Genomic DNA, 25,666 nt, shown 5'->3' with positions numbered 1-25,666 from the left:
AGTGTTGCTACTATTGTCTTAGCTCAGAGGAGGTCGAATGCATGCTAACTCAGAGTCTGAACTCGAAGTCTGTCTTCCTGTCTTGAACAGGAGGTCAGACTGAGGATTTTGTTTGGCCGGCAGCAGAATTAAATGTTAATTGTGCTTCTGCATGTCCCGTGCTTTCTCCCACAGCTCACATATGGTGTTGTTAAATAAAGCAACTGCTGGCTTTTTGAGACATTTCTCATAGAAGTGCACGTGTTTCCAGAGTTGTCTCTTTTTTTAGGGAGTAGCTGGATACATGTTTAACCTCTTAAGTAAATTAGAAATTTGTTTTAAATTCAATACATTCCTGTATCCATACCCAGAGAATAGGAGATGATAGATTACACAGAAAATCTCTGTGTCTGTGTACGCATGTATATCTATATGTAAAAAAACAGAAACTCAGTGGTACCTTTTTCCTACCAGAGCATAAAAAAGTTTGATTCTTAGGTTTTCTTTTTATTAAAAACCTTTCTCCATCAAACAGAAGGACTGAGTTTGGGTAAACGTGTTAGTTTAATAAAAATGTACTCCTACAAACATGGTTCTCCAAGGTGGTGCATACCAGGAGTAAGGACAGGAGAGGATGCTGCATGGGTACTTATTTGGCCTGGAGATTGACTGCTTTTTTTATTGATGTTTGATTTGGAACATCTTTCTTCTTAAGTTGTCAAAGAAAAGAATACTGAAGGATGACTTTTCTTTATGAGAAATAGTTTAGACCTTCATTTTGAAGTGAGTTTTCCCGTTATCTTTGTGGAGACTACTTGAAAATCCTTGCTAGATTCAGACCTTTAACAGTTCTGACCCTCTTCAAGGACAAGTGCTATTTCTGTTTCACAGGATTACTACTTAACCACCAAGTCCTCTCAACTTCAAAACTTTTTAATTCAAATATTACAGTGGTTGACACGATGCTTATTTTTTTCTGTATGCAACTTTAAAATGCTGGCTTGTAGCCTATCATGTCTTTTAGCCTTAAGAAAAAGCAGTTTGCTCTTGCATAGCAAGAAATATGTCTTCTATTCACTTCAAATCCCTTAGTTTCGTGACCACACGTTCAATGCTGCCTCCGTTCCTGTGTTAGGACAACTGGGAAAATGCCTGCGTTTTTTCTCAGTGAAATAGAAATCCTTTCTTTATGGTGTACAGGCTCCATGCAGATGCTGTGCAGTGGCCATATAAGTAGAACTATCCTGGGATTTCTTGAGTAGAGAACCTTTGATTTGTTAAAACGCTGTTTATTCCTGCCTTAGCATCAAAATCAGTGGAGCTTAAAATATTTGTAACTTTAAAATATTTAAGTTTTGTTTTTTTTTTTTTTTTCTCTTTTTGAAAATCTAATTGAATGGTGTAGTAAGTATTTGGTTTCAGTGCTGAACTGTTGTGCCTGGTCCTGATTTAATAATCCACCAGCCTTGAGCAGCAAGCAGTACTTACCATGGTTTGTCTTTTCAGGTGATCTATGATTTTGCCTTTGCATATCATTTTGGAGGATCACTTTTGTTAGGGGAAAAAATTCAGAGTCCTGTGGAGATTTAGCGGAAATAAGTTTTGGAATATTTCCTTCCTCATCACACTTAAGGAAGAGACAGAATAACTGCTTACTTAATGCAGTTAGAAAATTACATAATCTCTTAAATTGTTTAAATGTAAGATACTAATTGGATCTGTGATGCAGGCGCAGCTTTTCAGAATTGAACTTTCATATTAAATAACAATGTACAGGATATTGTTCACAAATCAGTATCTAAACAGTGATGGTAAAAATGCAAAGTTGAAAAATATATGATGAGAGAACTGACACAAATTGGATGTAGAATAGATAGGCTTACTGTAGCTTGTGACCATTTTGCATTTTAATTGATGGAGTGACCCCAAGATGAGGTCACATTTTGTTTTATTGTGGCTCTGCTACATTCATTTTGAAGAATCCTTCTTTCCAAAGGAAAATGTAGTGCACGAGACTCACAGGGTGCTCTCTGAAGCAGCAGTTGACTGTTGTGAGAGCAAATAATGCTAGGATTGATGTAAAATCCTTAGCAGCTTTTCCCTAATGTATTTTGCACTGTCTCCTTATCTTTCTAAATATGTGAAACTTCTGGGGAGTACTGTAAACAAGCGCAGATTGTATGCTCCAGGTTAGTAGGGTGGTAACTTCACTTTTGTATAGCTATCGTGCTTACTTCAGCCTTATCCTACAATTTGTGCTTTCAGAGATGCACTACGTTTATTTTGAAATTAACTGAGGCACTTAATATACTGCTCTTTCAAGAAAAGCTCATTTTACACATATAAGAGATGCATATGCTGTCTTAGAAGTTATGTTTCTGCAGAGACTTCACCTCTGTATGTAGGTACAGTTATGTAGGATCAAATATTTTTATTTGATGCATCTGTGGGAGGGTTTTCTTGTCTTGAACTTATAAGTTAAGAGAAAAAAACAACAAGACTTTTTAAGAAACACTTTTTAAAAAACATAATCTTGTTGGTACAATTAGCCTTCTTGATTATTATTAATAGTTACCCAGCTGTTGATTTTGTAATTTCTTCAGGCAGCTAATTTTAAAGATCTTTCAGATAGATGCATGTTTAAACTGCTTATGCTTAATTGCTTAGTTTAGCGAAGTCAATCTATAGCTGGACTCATGAATCAAAGCCGATTTTTTTCCTTTCCATTGATTCTTGCTCATTTTCAGTTAAAATTCAAGTCCGTTTTTCTTGTACCTGTCTGCATGTAGTATGCTTTGGAATTTCATTCCTTATCATTAATTGCCTTTTAAAAAATGCAGTCTAGTTTTGGAGGTTTTAATGTATATCATATGGAGCATTTCAATTTTTTGCAATTAATTTTTTGCTTTTAATTTCTAGAGGAAGGCATACTGTTCTGCCAGAGTTTTAGTGAACACTGTATCAAACAGTCCCAAGAGGTAATATGCATTTTGTACAACTGATCTCATGGCTTATCTCTGTGCAGAAGCCTTCAGTTTTGCTGTCTGATTTTAAGGCCTTCTTTCTCCACCTTAATTGCTATTTTAGCTACAACTTCATGCATTCAAAGATTTCGGCTGTACAATTATCAAAAGTTCAGTGTATCTGTGGTTGATTAAAGTAATGCCATGCCTTCTAAAGTGTTTTAAATGGTAGTGTAGAGCTGTAGTGCGGGATAAGTATGATTTAACAGATCTTCAGGAATTTATGACTACTAGCAATCTTAATTTTTATTTTTTTGAGAGGGTGTTGTTACGAATCTCCTAGTAAAAATGGGACATGAAATCCTCAGTTTTATTTTGTTATATAGCACATAGAGAAACAGGGATGAGATGGAAACACCTTATTTGCAGGGGACTGTGTCTTTTTATCAGTTCTTTTATATAAATTCTGCACAGAAAAGACTATTTCACTAAGCTGCTTGGACATGCGGTATTCAGGAATGATTTTTGTCTCATAAATCTAATTATAAAAATGCAGTGATGAGCCTCTCTTATGTGCTGAAGCCTTTGGGCTCAACGGACTAGAAAAAAAATGAGAACAAAATGATAGCATAAGAATCTATGATCTTGTTATCTATCTTGGGAATTTTTATCTATCTTTCCAAAGAGCTGCATTTTCCCAGATATCTTGGCCTTGTGTGTTTTCATGTGATTGTATCTTTAAAATGTTTTTTCCAGATCCCAAATGGGGCAGCAATGAGTTCATTGAATAACAACCACTGAATTTCAGTAGCAGTCATTCTCATTTATTAATTTAAATTCTGGGTAAAGCAACCAATGCTTCATATTCCATATGTGATACTGTGGTGGTGAACTTGGAATGTAAGTATAGCTTCGTCCTGAGAATCTGAGACATAACTCACACCGCCTTTGTGAATGGACTACATTATTTAATGCTGAAGTTGCCTTCCTCAGTAAAGTTACGTGAGATGGGGCACAACAGTTTACCTCTCTTAGTCTCTAAATAAGTGGTCAATTTTCTTCCAAACAGAGGAAGACGTTTCCTGCTAAGAAGTTAAAACCTGGTAATTTGTATTTATGTTTTGATGTCATTGGCTCCCCCACTGTTCTGCTTTTCATACTGTCCTGCTCAACTCCTGCTGCTGGTTCCAGAGCGATTGCAGATTGTGAGTGTAATTCTTGCAAACAGTTTCAGCAGTGTTCGTGCTTTCTTGCAAAGATACACGGATAAGCTGGTTCTTGGCCAGAGAAAGAGCTTAATTGCTTCCTCTAGTGTTTAAAGCAGCTGCAGTCTGTATTGCATTATATTATCTTTAACAAATATATGTTGAGAAAGTAAGCACTGGCATGCGGTGGTCTGTTACAGAGCACAGTACCTTCTGTCCATCACATGATGTTTGATTTTGAACCAAGAATGCCTGCAAGGGAATTCCCATGATATCAGTAACCACTGCTGTGTTAATAAAGCCTTTAAGTGACTCAGCACGGGTGTTCTTGTGCCTTTAAACTGAGGCAAGTATTCTTTAGAGAGGCCTTGTAATTGCATGATGTCAGGTTACCAGAGGAGCAGTTTAGAGTTTCAAATGGCATATGAAATGATGTCTGTGCTATAAGAAAATTCTGTTGAATTTTTTTCTAAACTAGGATTTTCAAACTTCTAAAGTGATTTCTGAAAAGAGCAAATTTAATCTATTTCTTAATGGTCCAGCTGGTTTTTTGTCTATGACATGCTTCTTTTGCTATGAATAAGAGTAATGTATTCTATTAATAAGAAACCAGCTGCTTCATGAATATTGTCTTTACTACAATGGAAAATATGATGCTGTGGTCACTGAAATTATATAGATCTCTTGGGATTTCGTGGGCAGAAGCGCTACAGCAACTTGCAATTTCCTGTAATAGTAAATAACTTTGCATTTGTCCCTTGTCAAAAATGTAGAGGACAATGCAGTCCTTTTTACTGAAGTGGTATGTGAAGCAGTTCTATGGCACTGCTTCTATATTTTGTTTCATAGTCTCAAAACTGCCATTATACTTACGTTTGGAATACGGGGAACTTAGGCATTTAGGAGCATGGATTTCTTTGTTGTTAAATTCAATCTCCTGCTAGTGTTGTATCAAGTAATCCCTACATATCAAACTCCATTTAAAAAATGCTTTTTGTCCTTACTGTTTCTCCTGGAAGACTGTTCTAAAACCATGTTACTCTTGAGGGTTGAGTAACTTAATAAAAATAAATTTAATCTGGAAATTCTAACTTGTTCATGCTCATTTTATTTTCACTCAATTCTTCTGCACTGTTGTTTATTTGTATTTTCCTGTGGAATAATCATACCCTTTGCTAGACTGAACAAACTGTTCCTGTCTTCTCTGCTAAGAGTTTCTCTGGTTTCTTGGTCATTTTTCAAAATTGCTTTTAAATGTTCAGGGGAGTAGCAGAAAAAAATAGAAGAAACAGAAATAGTATTGTAATGTGCACAGGTCTGATTTTTTTGTTGTCCTCTGTGGGATATCAGCTTATTAATTGAATTCATTGTTTATGGTCTTCTTTTGACTATCTGGAACTGCGAATTCCTCAAACGTGATGAAAGGTGTAAGAGTTTGGGGATGTCATAAGCAGTACCCATAAAGTAAACATTGAACTTAAGAGAAATGGCCCCACCTTCTTCCCTATTAGTATGAATCGGAGTACTGTTGGGTTGTGAGCTAAACTCCCTTTGGTCCCCTTTGAAGTGCAAATAACTTTCATTAGAAAGATAACGTGTTTCACAGCACATTATGAACCTTGAGCTATATTGGTATGGTTTTCCATATCAGTCACGTTACCAACTTTAATTGGTTCCCTATCCTGAATTATGCAAACTTAACTTTCATAGGACACCAGAAGCTGCAGCAACACATTGCAGTGATGTTTTTTCTTAGTATGATTCAAGCATGGGAAAAGAGTGAGGAAATTCTGCATGCGTTCAGAAGTCTTATCTCCTTTTAGTGTAGTACTCAAGTGGGATACAAGGTGCCCCAACATTGTACATCTGATATTTGCTACAGCGTTGTATATTTAGTATTTATCGAGGTTCTCAAAGAGGAGAGGTTTGCACACTGGGTGTGCATTGTACTGTCTGAAAAGGAACTTCTGTTCACTGAAAGACAAAAGTAAGTGGAATTAGATTATCGCCAACAGGATTATTCTTCTTCTGTAAAAGAGCTGTAGGAGAAATAAGTGTAATGGGGAGGGAGAGGGGACAAATCAAATAACAAGTAGAAGTAAGAAGATTCAGTGTGTTGTTCTTGTAGAGTTACAAGGACAAATAAGACTCTTATTTTAGTTATTCTTAGTGCTTCAGAGAAATCTTCCTTTCATCCTTTGGTTTACTGTAGTTGGGGATGCAGGGAAGTTTGTTCATATATCTTTTTGCCTCCAATCAATAGCACAAGTAGTTATTGTTGATCATATTTAATTTTCTTATCATTTGCTGTTGTTTTTACTAGTTTCATTTAAAGCAAATTCTTAATGTGTGTAATCAAAACTGCTTTCCTTAGCTGTGAACTTGAGCTCGGCTCTTGCCACAGTCAGTTCTGCTGATACCGTTTTGTGAACACTGAGGGAGTGATTGACTTATTTTGCTCATTGAAGTTCTTATGCATGATGGAAGATTCAGGCATATGCTGATTTAAAAACAGGTCAGCAATTCTGAACAAAGTTTGGAATTTATCCTGCTGTCTTCTAAAAGCATGTCTGTAAGTCAGAAAAGGGATTTTTGCTTGAGCTCTTACAGTAGACAGACGAAATAGAGTTCATTAGTTAGGTTTGTGACTGCATCTTGATAAATGTTGGTCTTTGTTTTCTCCTAGCACATTTATATGACCATATATTTCTTTGATATCTGTGAACCATGTGTTTAAACAGCTCATTTCCTATTTATTTTTGTGGAGGATAAGGCCATCTCCATTGGGCTGATACCAGTAGGTAAGAGAAAGTGTAGAAGAAACAGGAGCTGCAATACTTGTGTCCTTCATTGGCACAGGACAATCAGTTAAGAAAGGATGGTTCTTCCTGTGTCATTCTGTATGTTAGGAATGAAGATTCAGACAGTTCCCTGTTAGCTATGCCACACAATATATAAATTCCTTCATTTGGCATATGTCTTCTCCCAACTACAAACCACCCCAATTTACTACTGTGGGATATAGGGCACTCACTGACGACATCAGTAACCATATGCTATATAATAAATACGTTGCAGAATTGGCTTTTTTTTTTTTTTTTTTTTTTTTTTTTTTTTTTGTAGCCTTGGAAAATATCAGGTAATGACATTTTTCTGCTTGGGTATGTGCTGTGAAGACACCACAAAGAACAGCCTGGCCTCATCTTTTTGTCTCCCACCTCCTCTTAGGTATTTATAAACATTTATCAGATCCCCTCCCAGTCTTCTCTTCTCCAGGCTGAACAGACCCAGGTTACTCAGTCTTCCCTCATATGGGGGATGCTCCAGGCCCTTAATCATCCTTGTGGCCCTCTCTTGGACTCCTAGGAGATCCCTGCTTTTTTTGGACGGGGAAGCCAAGAACTGGGAATTCTAAATGTGTCCTCACCAGGGTAGAGTAGAAGGGAGGATCACCTCCCTTGTCCTGCTTGCCTGTTCTTATTAACGCACCCCATTGTACCATTGGCTTTCTTAGCCACAAGGGCACACTGGTGGATAAAAAACTGAACGTGAGCCAGCAGTGTGCTCTTGCAGCTCAGAAGGCCACTGGTATCCTGGGCTCCATCAGAAGAGGCCAGCAGGGACAGGGAGGTGATTGTCCCTCTTTACTCTGCCCATATGAGGCCACATCTGGAGTGCTGCGTCCAGGACAGGGGCCCCCGAAGTGAGAAGGATGTGGAGCTGTTCGAGAGGGTCCCAGAGGACGGCCACAATGATGATCAGGGGTCTGGAGCAGCTCTCCTATGAAGACATGGAGCTGAGCTTGTTCAGCCTGGAGAAGAGAATGCTATGAAGAGACCTCATTGCAGCCTTACAATATTTAAAAGGGGATTATAAACATGAGGAGAATCAACTTTTCACAAGGATTATTGATGATAGGACAAGGATTAATGGTTTTTAACTCAAGGAGGGAAGGTTTAAATTGGATGTCGGGGGAAGTTCTTCACAGAGAGAGTGATGAATTGCTGGAACAGACTGCCCAGGGAGGCTTTAGATGCTCATCCCTACAGGTGTTTGAGACCAGGCTGGATGGGGCACCAGGCAACCTGGTCTAGTACCAGGAGGTTGGTGGCCCTGCCTGTGGCAGTGGGGTTTGAACCGTATGATCCTTGGGGTCCTTTCCAATCCAAGCCATTCTATGATTCTGTGACAATCTTCTCAGCTCTGCCAGTCAGCCAGTTCCCAATCCACCTCATCGTTCACTCATCTATGCCACACTTTCTAAGTTTCCTAACACGGATGTTGCAGGAGGCGGTGTCAAACATCTTGCTGAAATCAAGGTACACAACATCCCCTGCTCTCCCTCCATTTGCCAGTGATGACATCATAGAAGGCTACTAGGTTGGTTGAGCATTGGTTTCCATTTGGTGAATCCATGTTGACTACTCCTGGTAACCTTCTTCTCCTTCAGTTGATTGGAGATGACATTCAGAACAAGTTGTTCCATCACCTTTCCAGAGACCGAGATGACACTGACTGGCCTGTTGGATCACTATTTGTTTCTTTAAGATGAATATATATTTCCTTAGTTATGTGAGCATACTCCTTGATAAATTTATCAATTTTGAGTACAGCTTTCCTTGTCACAAGCTGCTTTCTTTTTGTTATTCTTCCATTTAATTTTATACTAAATAGACATGGAATTATTGCAGTTATTTTGTCAGACTTTTTTTTTTTAATTTATATATTCATGAAACTTATTATGCATTAAACTTGAATATTTATTTATCTATTTATTCTGTATCTCTTCTTCTAACACTTCAGTCTCTGCCCTCTCCCATGAGGAAGAGTGAGGAGTGGATCAGCTGTCCAGAAGTTGTCCCAGAATTTCTAACCAAATGAGGTTATTAGAAAGTCACATTTTGATGTGTATTTTTTAACCAGATCTACTGCTAACCAAACAAACTTTAAACCTCCAATGCCTGTCCCTGCTTCTTCAGACTTTGTTTCTACTCCCTCTTGTCCTTTAAGTGGTATTAGCATTGCTGTTTATTCGGCTCCATCTCCACCAGATCAGGGTACTAAACTGCTGATCTGTGCAGAGTAGTTTTTAATGTGTCTTAGTTCTCTGACTTGGTTCGTTACACGTATGTAAGGAATGCTCATGCTGGCAGAGAACAGGGAACCTGGAATTTGAAGCAACTACAAAAGTTGGTCAGTAGGGGAAAATGGTGACACAGCATGAAAATATTGATGGCAGAGACAACTTGCTTGCACGTCAGATTACAGCAGCAGTTAATGTACAAGTTACCAGTGACAGCAAAGGTTTGTTTGCATGGCACATCTGTTATATCTTCTGTAACAGTTTTATTTTTTGGAATTGTTGAAGTGTGACTTTTGAGCTTTCTTCCCCTCTCAGACAGGGCTCTTACAGTGATAGTTTGCTGAAGTGCATTCAGTTCCTTGTTATTTCAGTACTGAATTACAGCAATAGGTTTATGAAATAAAGGTAATGTATCCTAATATCCAGTTTTTAAATACGTAATAATAAATCCTAGATAGAGATTCATGAGTCTTGAATAAGTTCTTCATGCATTTGTGGTGCTTTTTAAACTAACTGCAGCATTTCTCCTAGTTTTACCATCAGGCTTGAATGGGATGCTGAAACTGAAAAAATAGGTAGTAGTAACTATTACTTTTGATAACAATATGTGCAGTGTTTAATAAAACATTTATATATACATATGTAAAATATATTGCAAATAGGAATAAAAAGTACTCATGAAAACTCTTAAATCTTCTGGATTGCTATTTTTCAAATGTGGTTGAGATCACTGTCACTTACGTGTTGGACTTAAGGTATTAATACCCAAACTCCTGCTCAGATGTAGCTGGGCTTTTAGGTCATGTTCATTCCTTCTTTCTTTACATAGACAATTTTTTGGTCTACCATCAAGTCTTCAAGTTTACATTACTTGAAGGTATGTAGACTTGGGAGAACACACCTTGAGGACGTTTTATAGTTCAGTGCCCATATTTTATGATGCTTTCAAGAGAGGCATTAGGTAGTTCTAGATGCGACCTCATGAGGACAGAACAGAGGGACAGTCACCTGCTCTGCCCTTTCTTCCACCCCTCCTGATACAGTTCGCCTTCTGCATTGCACGCCTGCACTGCTGGATCAGGTCAAGCTTTCATCCACCAGAGCCCCCAAGTGCTTTTCCACGTATGACCTTAAGTTTTTCCTTAGAGTATAGAGCTGAAGATAAAAACATGAATGTTCAAGTAATTTGTTTAGCTTTTTTTTTTTCCTTCTTGTTTCATTGGGAATTGAAAAAGCAAGTTTTATAGAAAATCTTTTCTTATCCCAAGAGATGAGTTCTGGATGGGTTCTGCTGCTAATAAATGTAATTGACAAATTGCAGGATCCACGCTTTAGTTTTTAGCTATCTTAGTTTTCCTTCACTTGAATCCTTTGGTTCAGTACAAACTGAAGAACAACTGATTTTTCTTATACCTATCAATAATCATGTATATAATGCTGCTATTTCTGTTAAGTGTCTTCTGATCGAAGTTAAAAGATAGCAAATTAGAGATCAAATGGTTCTTATTTTATTTACATTGCCACAGCCTAGCAGTGGTGTAATTCCTTGTTCTGTTTACTTAGTTCTTTTGCTCTTTAATACAACATGTCCCTAACCTGCCTGGGAGTGGTAATCATTGTCAATTTGCAAAAATAACATTGCCAATCACTTTTTTTTTTTTTTTTTTTTTTTTTTGCCACCAGCTTTCTGACAGTTTCCAAATGTATTTCCAGTAAAATAGCATTATGCACAGTGTCAAAATTGCACTCGTTGGCAATTCAGGTCCTTTTGATTTGTTCTCTATGCAAAGCTCCAATTTGCAGTACACCTTGTGACTTCAAGACTGTTGCCCAATAAAAACCTACTCTCATGTCTACTTCTGTCACTTGTCTCCAGCAGTTATTATGAAGCACTGTGAGCAATGTGTGGCTGGATAAGAAGTCAGTCTTGCAGTATTTTCTTGAACATTTAATGTACCCCTAAGAATTTCATGCTGACAGATGTTTCTCTTGTCCCTTTGTAAACTGAAATGGCACTTAGACAACAACATTAATACCAATGGAATAAAATGCACGGTGGAAGTGGTTTTATTTTGCACTGAACCGTAGTTTATTAATGCTGTTAGTAGTGCTGTTCATGGTAGGAATATTGTTGGTTTTTTTTTTTGTTTTTGTTTTTTTGTTATTGTTTAGTTTTTGTGTTTAGTTTTTTTTTTTTTTTTTTAATTTCTAAATATTAAGTGATTCAAATCTCGGTATATTTTTTCCTTTGGGAGATACAGCAGATTCTCAGTTCAGTGTATGGGGATATGGACTGTGATGGGCTTCACTTGTGGGTTGGAGTTTGTCTGTATCAAATTCCATGTCTGTATTCTTGGCAGATACTGAAAATTACAGTGGTTGTATGACCAGTTCTTATTTTCTTCATTATTCAGTAAGATAAAGACTATGGTTTTGGAGCTTTTATCTTCTTTAGCTTCTGCTTGTATCTATCTACACAGATAGTAATTAAGTATGGCCTGCCTTTTGCTGTGTACGTGTATTTATGGGGCAGTTACATATTATGAGACATTTCATTTCCATGTTAGTTCCCACACGTGACTTTAGTTTGGAGTTAAAACAAAGAAAAAGTGACTATCTGAAACGCATTTAATAATATTTTTTAAAGTTGTTTGGATTTGTTTTATTTTTGGTACTTTTTAAAAAGTTTTTTTTTTTTTATGGGACGGAATCTTAAAACAGATGGATATTTTTACAGTACTTTTTTTAATACAGTAGGAGGACTTCTCCATTACAGTAGAATTCTGCTACAGTTCCTCCAAGTGTCTTCAAATAACCCTATTTCAGGAATGTATTTATCTAACCTGCTATTGAAACCAGTTGTTCTGTTGGACACCACAGCAGTTTGTGAGGTTGAGCAATGAGTTTTGTGATTTACGTGTGCGCTGCATGGAGGAGAGTTCTTTTGTCCTATTCTAAATGCTCGTCCTGTGTCCTATACTTTGTTATGTTACCTGGTGAAAGTAATTTTTATTCTATGAGAGAAAAGTAGCTTGCCCTATTGCGTTCTTTATGGTGACTGCGTCCTTTTTGATAATGTGTATTACTGACGTAATGTATAATGTATATCCTATTGCTGTCTGGATGTAATTGAGATGATTTTTTTCATGTACATTAATGTGTGCTTCCTTCGTTTCATTTTCCTTTGTCTTTGCACTCCCTGTCAATTAAGGTTGTCATCCTTCTGCTGCTTTTCAAGACAGTAAAAAATGTTACTTGCTGCTGAAACCCTCTTTCTAATCTGATCTCCAGATTTTTTTAATTTTCTTTTACTCTTAAATATTAAGGCTTCTCTGAGGTCCAGAGAGATGGGTTATTTGCCATGAAAGAGAAATGTTAATGGTGATTATGCAGCAAATCTACTAAAGCTAGATCTTGTTAAAAGAAGCTACAAACAACTCAAGTCTTTGATTACTGACAGCTGCAGCAGCAGTCCAGTGGGCTTATCCTTCAGTATTTTCACAGGATCACAGAATTGTAGGAGTTGGAAAGGACTTCTAGAGAACATCGAGTCCGCAGTTTGCACAGGTAAATGTCTAGGTGGATCTTGGATATCCCCCAAAACAGGGACTTCACCTCCCTGGGCTTGTTTCAGTACTCTGTCGCTCTTACAGTAAATAAGTTCTTCCTTGCATTAATATAGAACTTCTTGTATTCTAGTTTGTGCCCATTGCCCCTTGTTGTGCTATGGCGCACAACTCAAAACACTCCGCCCTCTTCACTTGACTCCCACACTTCAGATGTTTCTAAACAGTGATGAAATCCCTTCTCAGCATTTTCTTCCCCAGACTGAAGAACTTATCTCAGCTTTTCCTCATGAAGGAGATGTTCAGGCCCTTATTCATCTTCGTGGCCCTCTCCTGGATTCTTTCCAGGAGATCCCTGTCTTTTCTGAACTGAGAAGTGCCAAACTGGACACAGTATTCCAAATGTTCCCTAACAGGGCATAATAGAAGGAGATAATCATCTCCCTCGCTCTGCTGGCCATGTTCTTTTTAATGCATCCCAGGATTCCATTGGTCTTCTTGCCCACACTGCTGGCTCATGGCCAACCTGTTGTCTACAAGGACCCCTAAGTCATTTTCTGCAGAGCTCCTCTCCAGCAGGTCAGCCCCTGACCTATACAGATGTATACAATTATTCCTCCCCAGCTGCAAGACTCTACGATTACTCTTGTTGACCCTCATTATGTTCCCCTTTGCCCAGATCTCCAGTTTGTCCAGGTCTTGTTGAAGGCCAGCACAGCCTCCTGTTTGTCCGCCACACACTTCCTCTTTTTGAGTTGTCTTCTGAGCGTCTTGTTGCAGGTATCTGCAAATATTTGAATGGATAATATCAAGAGGAAAAGTGGTTTTGGAGCTGTTATTCTGTGTTGTTTGAGGGATTTTCTTATTTGCAGTTCACAGTTCTGATAATTTCTTGTTAAACTGAAAATTGCTGAAAGGGCTGGCTGCTCCATTTGTTAATCATTCAGATGAGGGCAGTAAAAATGGTTCCTGTTAGCAGGCATTGACCAAGGAGTTCTAAAGAAGTACTGTGACTGAGTGTAGAAAACTTACTTTATTCCCTTGGTATATCAGATTGATTTGGGGACTAATGTAATTTTTCTCAGGAGTCACGGAGAGAAGCTCAATAGTAGTGCTACCATTTGAAAAGGGAGACATATTTGAAGGGATGATGTGGGAGGTGTTCAGAAGGAGAGGAGATACCACAGTGCTTCTAAGCTAACCAGAAATTGTCAGCCCGGATTCAGCCCTTAGTGCTCCAGAGACAGGAAAAAGGAAGAAGCATTCTGCTTCAGAATTCGTTCTTGGGATTTGTTATTTTCAAGATGTACTCATAAGGGAGAATTATACAAATAATGCCTTTTCAGAATCTTAGAAACTAAATAGCGTTGTTCTTTTGTTTATCTTTTAAGATTTAAAATGTCATGGCCAAAAGAAAAAAGCAATCCATGGACCATTGTGAAAACTTGTCATGGTAGTATAGACATATTTATTGAGGTCAAAATTCAGCTCAGATACACAATTGTCTGTATTATGAAATTGCTCACTTGTGCATGGAGATTGCTGCAGTGCTTAACTAAATGATGAAATGCTATTCTTTAAAGGCCAACTAACAAATAACTCTTCTACCTGTCACTTTTTAATGTAGACTATGTAGCGTGCCTCTGATATCTCTGAGTTTGTTACAGCAGTCTTCCTTTTACACATTACTTCCAGTTAATGCTAGGTGTGTCATTCTGTTATTGTACAGTTCTTACTGAAGGGAAAAGCTTTATCTTGTAGTTTTCAGATTGTCTCTTATTAGCATGAATGCTATCTGTGTTGCATAGCCTTCTGCTTTTAATTTTAAAATAACTTGTGTCAGTGATAAGTTTGATCCGGCTGGGGTTTAGGAGGGCCTTTTGCAGCCATGCAGATGATAGTGAAGAGGAAATGTTCAGATAACTGTATTGTTTTGTGCTGTTGCACTACATGTTCTTCTATTTAATTTTTCTTGTGATGGTCACTCACACATACGTTTGAAAGCTATCACAACTTCAATCTGAAAGCCTCTAGAAGTCATAACTGTCTAAAGCCGTCCTGCTTTGCTTCTCTTGGGGAGATGGTGAAAACCAGCATCTGACTTCAGTGCACACCCAGAAATTTGTTCTGACATTTTTCTTTTATTCAGTAGCAAAAATCCATTAATTTTAAAATCACTTCCTTAGGTGTATTTTTTGGAAGCTATATACAAACCTGTAAAGTTAGCAACTGTGTAATCTGTTAGCCACTGGAAAACTCAGACTTCGTACAGTGAAAACTTAATTCTGTTGCTAAGGAAGAATTTTTGAGGGTTATTATTGGATTGTTTTTCTTAAAGGGAAGTTTTATTTTTCATGTTGAAATAGGAGGAAAAAAATAAAGGCAGCCTGAATGTCATGAGAATTTGGTACTGTAAGCCACTCTTTTTTGAGTTAATTTGTGCTTTTTTTTTTCCCTAACACCTGCGTATATTTCTTGGTGTACTCCAAAACCAACAGGAAAATAATGTGCAATGAGGATATGTCATCCTTTATATTAATTCTCTGTTTCATACTATTTATGAATTACTACTTCCCACACTAATAGTGAGCACAGTCTTTACCTAGGTTATAATTAATATTGTACAATTAAATATTTAACTTTCTCATCCAACCATTCGGAGATCCCTCCTGAGCCTCTTCTTCTCCAGGCTGAGCAGTCCCAGCTCCCTCAGCCTTTCCTCATAGGAAAGGTGCTCCAGTCCCTTCCCCGTCTTGATGGCCCCTCATCAGGCTCTTCCCAGTGTGTGCACATCTCTCTGGTACTGGTGGGTCACAGGACTCCAGGTGCAGTTACACCAGCGCTGAATGGAGAGGAAGGATCACTTTCCTCAGTCTGCTGATGTTCCTTTGCCTGATGCAGCCAAGAATGCCGTTAGCTATTTTAGCAGCAAGGGCACTTCACAAATGAAGGGATTAAAGCAAATGAATTATATTTAATCTGTTTAATGCTATATGTTTTTCCTCAAGCAGCTGATATTTAAATGTACTCTGTAAACTCATGTCAGTGAAGCTGGGGGGAAGGTGTTTTACTTGGCTGTTTGTGTACTCTCCTGAGTAACACAAAAACTTGTAGGCTGTTCATTGATTAATATTTACTTCCAATGTTTGGAAAAGCATTGTAGTAGTTGTACAGAACACACTGAAAGAAGCAGACCTTGCAGTTAAGCGTTTCACATGCTGCATTTGGAGAGCAAGCTCCAAAATCTGTCTTTCGTACTTGCCCTATAACTTCAGTTCCTGTTTCTCAGTGGAAGCCATAAATATTTCCTAGAATAAATGAACAACTTTTTCCCCTACAGAGAATTCTAATTCTGTTTTCAGAAGAATCAATGATTTCAAAATTGCATCCCATTGCAGAACTTTTTAATAATCTTTCTAAGGTTTCCCACTTTTTTTGATAGAAGTTGTAACTTTGAGAAAATATTCCCACTTGTATTAAATTGAGGATAAAGAGGTCAATATATTAAGGACTGCTAGACTTTTGAAATTGAATCTAAAAATCCTTTGAGGTGCTTTTCATTGTGGAAAGGGAGAGGGGAGTGTGCTATAATGGAAATCCAACCTATCAGTGAGCTGTGAGCCACACAAACCTGATGCTGCAAGCTCAAGTTGTTAAGGCATGCTAGAGAGAAAATGATTTCATGGTGACAGCAGCGAAATTTTGCAGTCACTCTTTGGATAAAAGTACAGTCTTAGGGTTACATGCCAGATTTTGCTTTATGAAGACTTAATAACAAATTACTGGCTCAGGTTCAGAGGGTTGCTGCGTTATTCTTTTTTCTTTCATCCTCCCAATGACCTGTTGACTTACTGAAGCTTTTCACTGTGTGTATAAACAAGATGGGTGGATATTCTCCCAAAGCATCATTATCAGCTATTCCAGTTTCATTTTGTACATGGCAACAAGTGACTTTTCGCTGGGAGAAAACCTGCCCAGGCTTCCTTTGGAGCTAGTATGCAACAAAGTATGCAGCTCAGTTTTCTTGATTGGCGAGATTAAGCTGACGAGGTTACAGAGTCAGATCTCACAGGTAGTGGGAGTTACCATGGTTTTGAGAAATAAGATTTTTTCATATTTCTCTGTTGAAGCTATTTAAATGTAAACTGTTCTAATTAGTAAACATCAAAGATCAATTGTGAAAACCTTAATTGCTCTGTCCTGTCTTTTGTTCCAAAAAAAGATGCTTGATCTACACGTCAGCAAGTGACTGTTAAGTAAGCTTGTGTGTATTGTGTTCTTCATGTTCTCGGAGACCAACTTGAAACAGATACGGAGCACTGATGTTCTATAGGGGGTTGTGTTAGATGGATCAAATCAGTGTTTTTTGTTTTGCTTTCTTCTGAATGAAGTTAGAGGATTCTTTTCTCTATTTAATATAAAACTTATTTTTTTAATATTGTGTCTCTTTGGGAGAAAAGAAGCTACATCTTTCATGTGGACAGGGAGGTGTGAGGGGCTGCATTCTTTCCAGCTCTGGTTAATGTCTCCTCTCTGAAGGAATGGCATGTGGAGCAGTGGGCATGAAGCGGGGGCCCTGGAAGGCCTGCCTAATCATCAGTGTGCTGTGTGGCCTCAGGCAATCTTGCTTTCAGCATCTCCATCTGTTAAATAGGGCAATGGTGGTGCACGTTACAAAGAAATACATTTATTTTGCTGTCTTTATAGACTTGGCTTGCATGAAGGATGAGATAATTCCATATTCATTACAGGATTTGGATGGTATGCAGTAAGCAATACAGGGAGGAGAAGAGGATTGAGGAAGACTGAACTCTGAGGGAAAAAAACAAGCGTTGAATAGCTTTTCATTTGGTGACTGCCCTCATGCTGTGAGCTAAGTTAGGAAAAATTTTGAAGGAAAAGGGTAAAGAAAATACATGTATGTGAGCACTGAAGGTGGCAGGAGTGAAGCTGGATGGGCAGTGTTCTGTGGCAGCCTTTTGAATGCTTGCTTGGTAGCATAAGTCAACTTTTGTCACCTATTAATTTACTACCGATTCATCTAGTTTTACTGCTTAAAATTATGCTCAGTAGCACAGATTACTAACCAAGCTTCTGCTGAAGGATGACAGGCATGTAACATAACTGAAGGAATAGCAGTGCACTCCGCTGTCTTTGGAGCAGTTAAAGACGATACATCCTCCATCTATCCATCGTCACTTACCCTCTGAAGAACATCTCCCACAGTTCAGCCAGCAAAATGGAACATCTTCATGGTCCTTAGTGTCACAGCATTAACATAGCTTCTTCTCCTTTGTTATTGTATTTGGTTAAAGGAGGTTACCCTGCAGGGAAGCAGCTAAAAGAGCACTTAACCATAGAGGTGAATTGGTTCAGCCATGAGAGCGACAGCCTCCTCCTGGGATGGTGGTGAACAGCTGATGGGGTCCTGAGTCACTCGGTGTACTGCAAAATGTACATGTACAAATCTTCCTATGAAGAGCATAAGAACAACCACACTGGGTCAGGCCCGAGATTTATCTGGCCTTACATCCTGTCTCTAAATATGAGTAAGTGCTGTGCTGTGAGTTAGTTTTTTTTTTTTTCTTTTCTCTCACACGTAGCACTGATGTCTAGGGTAGGGATAAGACAAGGCAAGAATGCTGTGATACTTCCTCTGCCTCCAGTGCTTTGCGGCTTGAAGATTTCCTGAACAGGAGGTTATGCCTTTAATAGCTCTCCACAGATTTTTCTTCTGTGAACTTCTCTAGTCCTTTCTTGAACCCACATACATTTGTAATATCCACAGTATCCGGTGGCAGAGAGTTGGATGATTTAACTATGCATTTTATGAAAAGCATCTTCATGTTGTTTGAGCTCGCTTTTTGTTTTATGAAGTAGCCTTTTGTTTTTACTTTCAAGAAATGGCCACCATTGCTGTACTGCTTCTGATTTTGTTGGAACTCTTACGACTCCTCAGCTGTCTTTTTCAGGCTGGCGAGTGTTATTGCACTTCTTTAAGAAGATTTTTCTGCCTTTTTTTTTTACCCTTGTCACATACCCCTGTGTCTTTCTCAGCAGTTTTGGGATGGTGTCAAGGAGGAAGACCAAACACACACGTGATGTTCAAATGCAGCCTGTTATGGATTGGTGGGGTGCCGTTGTGATATATCTGTCCTTTTTTTCCAGTTTCGAGTAATTGCTGATCTTTTATTTGCTTTTTAACTAGGCCTGAATATAAAGTAGTAAAACACTTGAGTTTTTAGTTAGATGGTTTAATGACAAAATCTCACTTGTGAGTGATAGGAGTTTAGAATTCATTAGAAATGCCATAATGTAAACAGTACTGGCACTAATGGATGCTGAGATTATTAATTAGAAGCTATCTCTCTACCAGAATGGTAACAAGAGGATGTTGTCATATGTTCCTAAATCTTTTAAGGGCTGAAAGCAGAAGAAAATCCCAGAGGATAAAAAGTTTTAAAAATAAAAAATCCTGCAGATGAGATATATGAATGCCTGGTTGGTGCTTCTTAGAAGTCATTTGACTGGACAAACTTGAGCAGAAAAGATAATTAGAGCTCCTTATTTTGTTTGAGAAGTACAAGATTGCTGTGAAGTGCATGCAAGAGATGCTTCTTTTTCCCATGAAATACAAACAGCCTATTCCTTGATACGTTATTGTACTTAGATGATTACTGCACTTTATGGGGTTTCTTCCTTGCCCTGTCTGAATGCAGTACAACTGGAAAGCAAGCAAGATACAGAAAGTATTTCCAAGCTGCAAAGGAAATAGCATCACATGCAAATTGAGGTAAACTGCAGACTTCTTGGGAACGCTTGATTCCTGAGCTCTACACACAGGAGCTCACACAGTGAGACCCATTCATGGATGTGGATTTTGTTATTTAAAGAAGCATGCTTGGTTTGATTATTTTTCTCCCATTACTAGAATGCAAGTTTACATTCTCATAAATATATCTGTAGGAATTTTAAGTACTTCCATGGCTTTCATGTTTCCATCTTTTTTCTTAATACTTTCCATTTTTGAAAGGTAAAAGAGGGCTGTAATGAGTGTATTGAACTTGTCTGCTGTATAAATCTGATGTTTGCTATGCATTCTCCCTAAGCAGTGAAAAGTAGCTAAGGACCGAGCCAGCTCCTTGTTTGATTGAGTGCAAGAAATTTCTTCAGGCCAAATTTGATGGAGGCATTCAGAGCCATTTCAATGCACTAGTCACTTTGGTGTCTCAGCTCTGTCCTCTATGTCTGGAAGTGCATATCTGAGTGTGTAAACAAATGCTGCTTGTGTCTGTGTGTGTTTTTGCAAAAAATAAATATGTGCTGTTATCTGCAGTACTGAAGTTCATGTGACTGTAATATTAGTCTTCTGATCAAAGGAACCTAATCAAGCGTTGTATCCCTCAGCTCCAAGAGCTCAAAAGAATTTCATACAGAAAGTGTTTCATTTCCTTTAAAGCAAAGTGGTAGTATTTTTTCTTTAATGACCTAAATATACACATTTTGATTTTTTCCCCCCTCTCCTCCTCCTTCTCTTCTTTCAAAACGTTTTACTTTGTTGCCCAAGTGCAGAAGACTTTGCCAGGAAGAAGGGTGAGCAAAGCTTCTGTTTCCCATGACCCTTGACTCTCATGTTGTTCCAAGAGCTCGCTGCTCTCAAATGCCTTGATAAGTGCTTTCATGCCTCCCCCGCCGGCCCCGGCCCATACTGCTGATCTTCCTTCCAGCAGCTGTCTTTTCAGAACTGGAGAAATTACCCAGTGCAAGAATTATGGCACGTACAAACACTTAAAGATGCACTGGAGAAATTTTTGCTGCTAAAAATCTGTACGTCGATGGAGTGACTGCTGCAGTGATTTATTCTTGGTTTTCCTGGAAGCAGTTTGTATACAGCTCCATGCTCATACTAGATCACAGCAATTCTAACCTTTTTTAATTTTTATTTTTTCCCTGAATGTACATTTAGTAGGGAAGATTCATCCACATAGAACAAGGTGCAAATGGTAGAACCAAGCTTGCCTGCATGCTGAGGCTTTTTCTGAATGCGTTACAACAGCTTGAAGTGTATTATGAAACTGTATTATCATATACTGCTTTGTTTTTTGCTGTGTATAAATAGACATGGGCATTTTTAATTTTTTTTTTCTGGATTCCTTGTTAGATCAAGAACAGAGAAAACTCTGTATTTTAAAACACTAGTGAAATCAGACCCTAAAAGTAGATGCACCCGTATCTTATATTGTGCTAGGGATCTGGGAATTCCCATGTTTTTTCTGGCAGCTCTGGGGTTGCTAGACAGGAAGTCACTTTCTGCTTTTTCAACCTCTGGCAGCATCTGGTCTTAGTTTCTGTGCTTTTTTTTTTCTTTGCTTTTTTTGCGATACTTCTCCGCCTGCTTGCATTCTCTGGGATGTGCCAGGAGTGAGAAATGACAGCAGCAAGCCCGATAAAAACCATGCTTCGAAGAAAGAGATTGGGGGGAAAGAGAAGACTGCACTGCTGCTCCAGCTCACTGGGAAAGACTGACACTGCTCTGGGAAATAAACAAACATCTGTGGGGTGGAGGAAGAATGTGGAAGATCATTAAAGAGCGTGTAAAATCCCCAGAAGGAGCAAGAGAAAGTATGTTGAGGGTCAAAGCAGTGTTGCATGGAATAAAATTTAAGAACCTGGATAGAAAACTGTGCAGAAGTTCATGTAAAGTGATGCAGAAGAAAATATGAAAAAATAATAACAGAATTACAGGGCAAAAAAATTGATGTCTTCTAGCCTTTTCCAGCCTTCTAGGTTTTTGCTATAATCTTATGTTGACTGCTGTTCCAGGTTGTTTGTCATTCGAATAAGTGATAAAAGAAAATGGCAATTAATTGCATTTGAAAAAAAGGATAAAAATAAGATGTATACAGTGCATAAGCAGCCCTGACTTGCGCTGAGTTAATTGATCTGTTGTTGCTCAAAGCTCTTACCCAGTATTATATCAATATCTTTTTGTACCATAAGAACTGGTTTATGAACAGAGGATCTGCTCTTCATATGAATTGAGGTTCTGTGATTGTGGGTCAGCTGCCTCTTGGGGTCACCACAGCCAGACTCCTTTAGCCTGCATAGTGAGAGGTTGTCAAACTGCAGCTTTCTGGAAAGCATAGCTACATGTAAGGAAAGGCAGCGTGAGCTGTATATAACTTTTCCACTGAAGTGAGCAACGTGAATGTTAGATAAACCTGCAAACAATAAGGAGAGTCAGGAGCAATTATTTACTATGTGCTATAAGCAGACAGAGCTTCTTTTCAGGAATGTTTCATGTCATGCTTTCCTGAGTGGTTAAATAGACTCGGGTGTTGGGATCTTCTGATACCAGAGCTATGGAAAATTGTTCTGTCAGTGGGTGCAAGGGAAATACTGAGTAAGTGCCAATTTTCTGTAATTTTAGAATGAAAAGAGGCAGGGAGGTGTTCTTATATTCAGGAAAAAACTTTGTGTACATGAATATGCAGTACCAAAAAAATAATGATTATTGTTCTCTCACATATATGGCTCTGCACGTGTTGGAATCCATCCCGTGGCTCTTGGATGAGAAGTTCAGTGGGTGAAAATGGGTGTGTTTGCAAAACGGGCATTGTATGGAAATGTTTTATTTGAGTATAATTTAGAAAAATATAATAGTGCACTAACATTATTATCAGGTTGTACCCTGCAGCCTGTGTTTATGATTTAAGAAGTAACATGAAGCCAATTGCGTTCTGAAACTTCTGGTCATATTTGTGGAAAATATGCAGAAAATTACAATTGGTAGTGAAGGACAACTTTGCTTTCTGCTTTGAACCTCATGATTAGTCACTTGTAAAGGTTTTATTGTTGCATTAACTCTGTGGATTTGGTTTTAGGCTTGGAAGGCTCAGCGCCTGGTAATTCCCAGTGTAGTCAGTTTGTTTTCTAATCAGATACTGCAGTGTTGTTGAACATTCAGTCATACGAACAAAAGTAGTGGGAGAGAGGGGATTTTGTAGAACTGAAGTAATAAGGATTAAAATGCAAGGAGGTGGGAATATTGAAACAAAACAGAATTACGCCACTTAACGTAGCGAAACTGTCAAGCTCCATTTAAGTTTGACCTTTAGAGAAGCAGATTTGCAAAATGTGCTGTGTGGTGTGCTGTGGATCTGTGCTCACCGAACATGCTCACTAAAAGCAAAGGATTTCAGTTATGGTTTCTTCTGTTCATGTTTTTAAACTGTGTAAAGTCAAAAGAGTTATTCGTATAGATTTTATGGCTTCTATGCACGAAGCTAAAATTCTTTCTGTTCTTCTGTTTAGATGAGTAAGATTAGCTTTCTGCATTTACAGACAGAACTGGGGTGGGAAGAGTAGAAAGAGGGATGGAACATGACCAATTTTGTCTTTTGACACTATAAAGTTGTTTGGTTGAGAAGTTTTACTGCTGGGGCATTTTAGTGTGATTTTATTAAGAGAGCGTATTTCAGTACAGTGTAAATGTGGCCAAAACAATATTGTCTCGTTAAACATCAGCGTTCTTGGGGTGTTTTCACAAACGTGTTGGATTTATCACTTCATCAGAAGACAAATGTTAAGAATATTCCAAGTGCTTTGGAAGTCTCTAACATAAGCGAGTTGGGTTTTGAAGAAGTTGTAATAATTAGCTATAAATCACGTTGGAGATATGGACTTTCCAATAGCTTTTGCATCACACTGTTAAGAAAGCAGGGTTTTTGCTACATTTGCTCAGGGAGATTTCTCAGTGCTCAATAGAATGAGAAAGTAAATTGTGCACTTTTCTCATGGAAACATACATGAATAAGAAGATGACACTGAAAATTTGTGAACTGCTGTAGTGCTTTGTTTAACCCCAGGGGAATGAGGCAATGCACGGATTATGTGTTGATATAGTCTGTTGATGTCTGTTCCCTGAAGATGATGAGAAAGAAATTAGCTTCCCTGAAGTGAAAGAGCAAAATATTGAGCCTAAGGTGGAAAAGCAACATGGAATTGTTGGGCTGGAGGGCTGTTTATTTTAGTTGCATTGCGTTGTTCCATGAATAGTAAGTTGGCAAATAACCTGAAAACCAGTGCAAATGGCAAAGAGAGGAGATAAAGAGTTCATTGACAGCAACAACAAAACTCTGTGTCAGTGCTGAGCAATGGCCCTTGTGCTGAAAAACCTTTGGCTCTGGACACTGGGCTCTGTATCCCATTGTGGTCTTCTCTTGTGGCTTCTTTATAAAGCATTATGGCCAGTGGCCAGCATGATCTCCATGTGCCCTGCAGAGAGGCTCTCTGCTGTGCCAGCCTGCCCTGGCTTTGGCTGAATTAAATGCTTCTGTAGAAATTTGGAAAAAATGCAATTCCTCATAAGAGGGTTGTTGTTTGTGGTTTGTTGTTTTTTTTTGTTTTTGTTTTTTGTTTTTTCCTATGACAGTCAGAAAAGTTTGATCTGAAAATTAATTCGACTCAGTTATGAAGAATAACAAATGTATGTGTGTGCATGGAAGTGTAAATAAATTCATTAAATTTACTTCTCAGAATAGAAGTGCCACAAGCAATACCCCATGCTCTGGAAAAGACTCCAGTGATGGAAAGTCACTTAAAACCAAAGTGACAACAAAAGGTGGCAGAAGCTTTTTCAGCTGGTTTTAATGGATTTATGTTTGTATTTTAAAGGAACGTTAGCATGCATTTTAATTTGCTTTTTAACTGTAGGTGATGCGGGCATGTCCTGGTGTTACAGTGCAGATATTTTATTAAGCTGGGATTACCTGTTCTGGCAGCAAAACCCAGAATTCTTTTAACATGTAGAGCTGAGTGAATTAATTGCATTTTAGAGATGTGTGACAACATCATTGTGGTCAGCACCAGTTCTTTGGGTGAATTTACAGCTGCTTTACAGATCCCCTTGTTTGGGCTGATTTTCTGTCATACGTATGAAATTGGAAACTTTTCTCTATGTGAGTTACCTTGGCAGTTGATTTTCATTATTATTTTTCTTTTCATTCTAAAGCAATAGTGAACTATGAAGACTGGAAAGAGGTTAAAAAAAATGCATTTTAGTGCTGTTTTCTGAATTAAGATCAACAGCTGTGAAGCTGGAATTTCTAGTGAGAAAGCCCTCAAGGCAGGGAAGAACGTGAAGTGTAATGGTGATAGACACAAACTTGTATGATCACTGCTTTTAACTGCTTAATCATTCATGCTGCCTAAATATAACCGTGCTGCCAGCTGCTGTGTTTGCAGCCTGTGATGTGGAAGAAGTTGTCCCACTGTGACTTGTTCTAGTTACAATCAAATTGACTGTAGCAAACACAGAAGCTGTTGAAGTTCAGTGCTTCTCAGTGGGGTGTTCTTGTTCCTCCAGCTTATTTCTGGCTGTTGATTTAGCTTGCCTGCTTGAAGTTCTGTCCTGTATAAAGTAACAAAACCAAGGCAATTCCTGGTTCATCTGCACAATAAAGAAGCATATTATGTAGTGTTTAAGGATACATGTATCTCACAACTATTTTCTTGACTAAATAATATTATGAAAATTTGTACTTCTAATACTGCTGCTCCCCTCCCTCCCCTTCTTTTTTTTCCTTTTACATGCATAAATCATTAAATGTTTCCTTGCCCATGTCTTCTGGTGCAGTAAGAATGCTGCAAATCACGCTTATAGCTGCTGGTTCACAATGACAACGTCTCTATTATGAATCTACTTTTTCAAGTGTTTAGATAACTTAGCCAGAATAATTGTTTCTAGGATGAGAATTACTTATGGAATAAATCAAGAAAATGAATGTGTCTGTTAAGCAATTAAAAACCAAAAAAAGTGAGTCGTTCATTTTCAGTTTCTGAGAAGGAATAAAAGTCAGTTACCTCAGT

General features: G+C 38.2%; 1 protein-coding gene across 1 annotated transcript in view; it reads left to right on the top strand.

The window, feature by feature from the left end:
* The window catches only part of ARHGAP42 (Rho GTPase activating protein 42), a 156,533-nt gene that overhangs the window by 1,022 nt on the left and 129,845 nt on the right, over window positions 1-25,666 (top strand). The window lies entirely within an intron of this gene.

Source organism: Centrocercus urophasianus, unplaced genomic scaffold, assembly GCF_019232065.1.
Source record: "Centrocercus urophasianus isolate 14NV4802_14NV808 unplaced genomic scaffold, USGS_Curo_1.0 seq_9, whole genome shotgun sequence".
NCBI lineage: Eukaryota > Metazoa > Chordata > Aves > Galliformes > Phasianidae > Centrocercus > Centrocercus urophasianus.
Note: the sequence above shows the minus strand (reverse complement) of the source record. Positions and strands in the feature narration are given on the sequence as shown.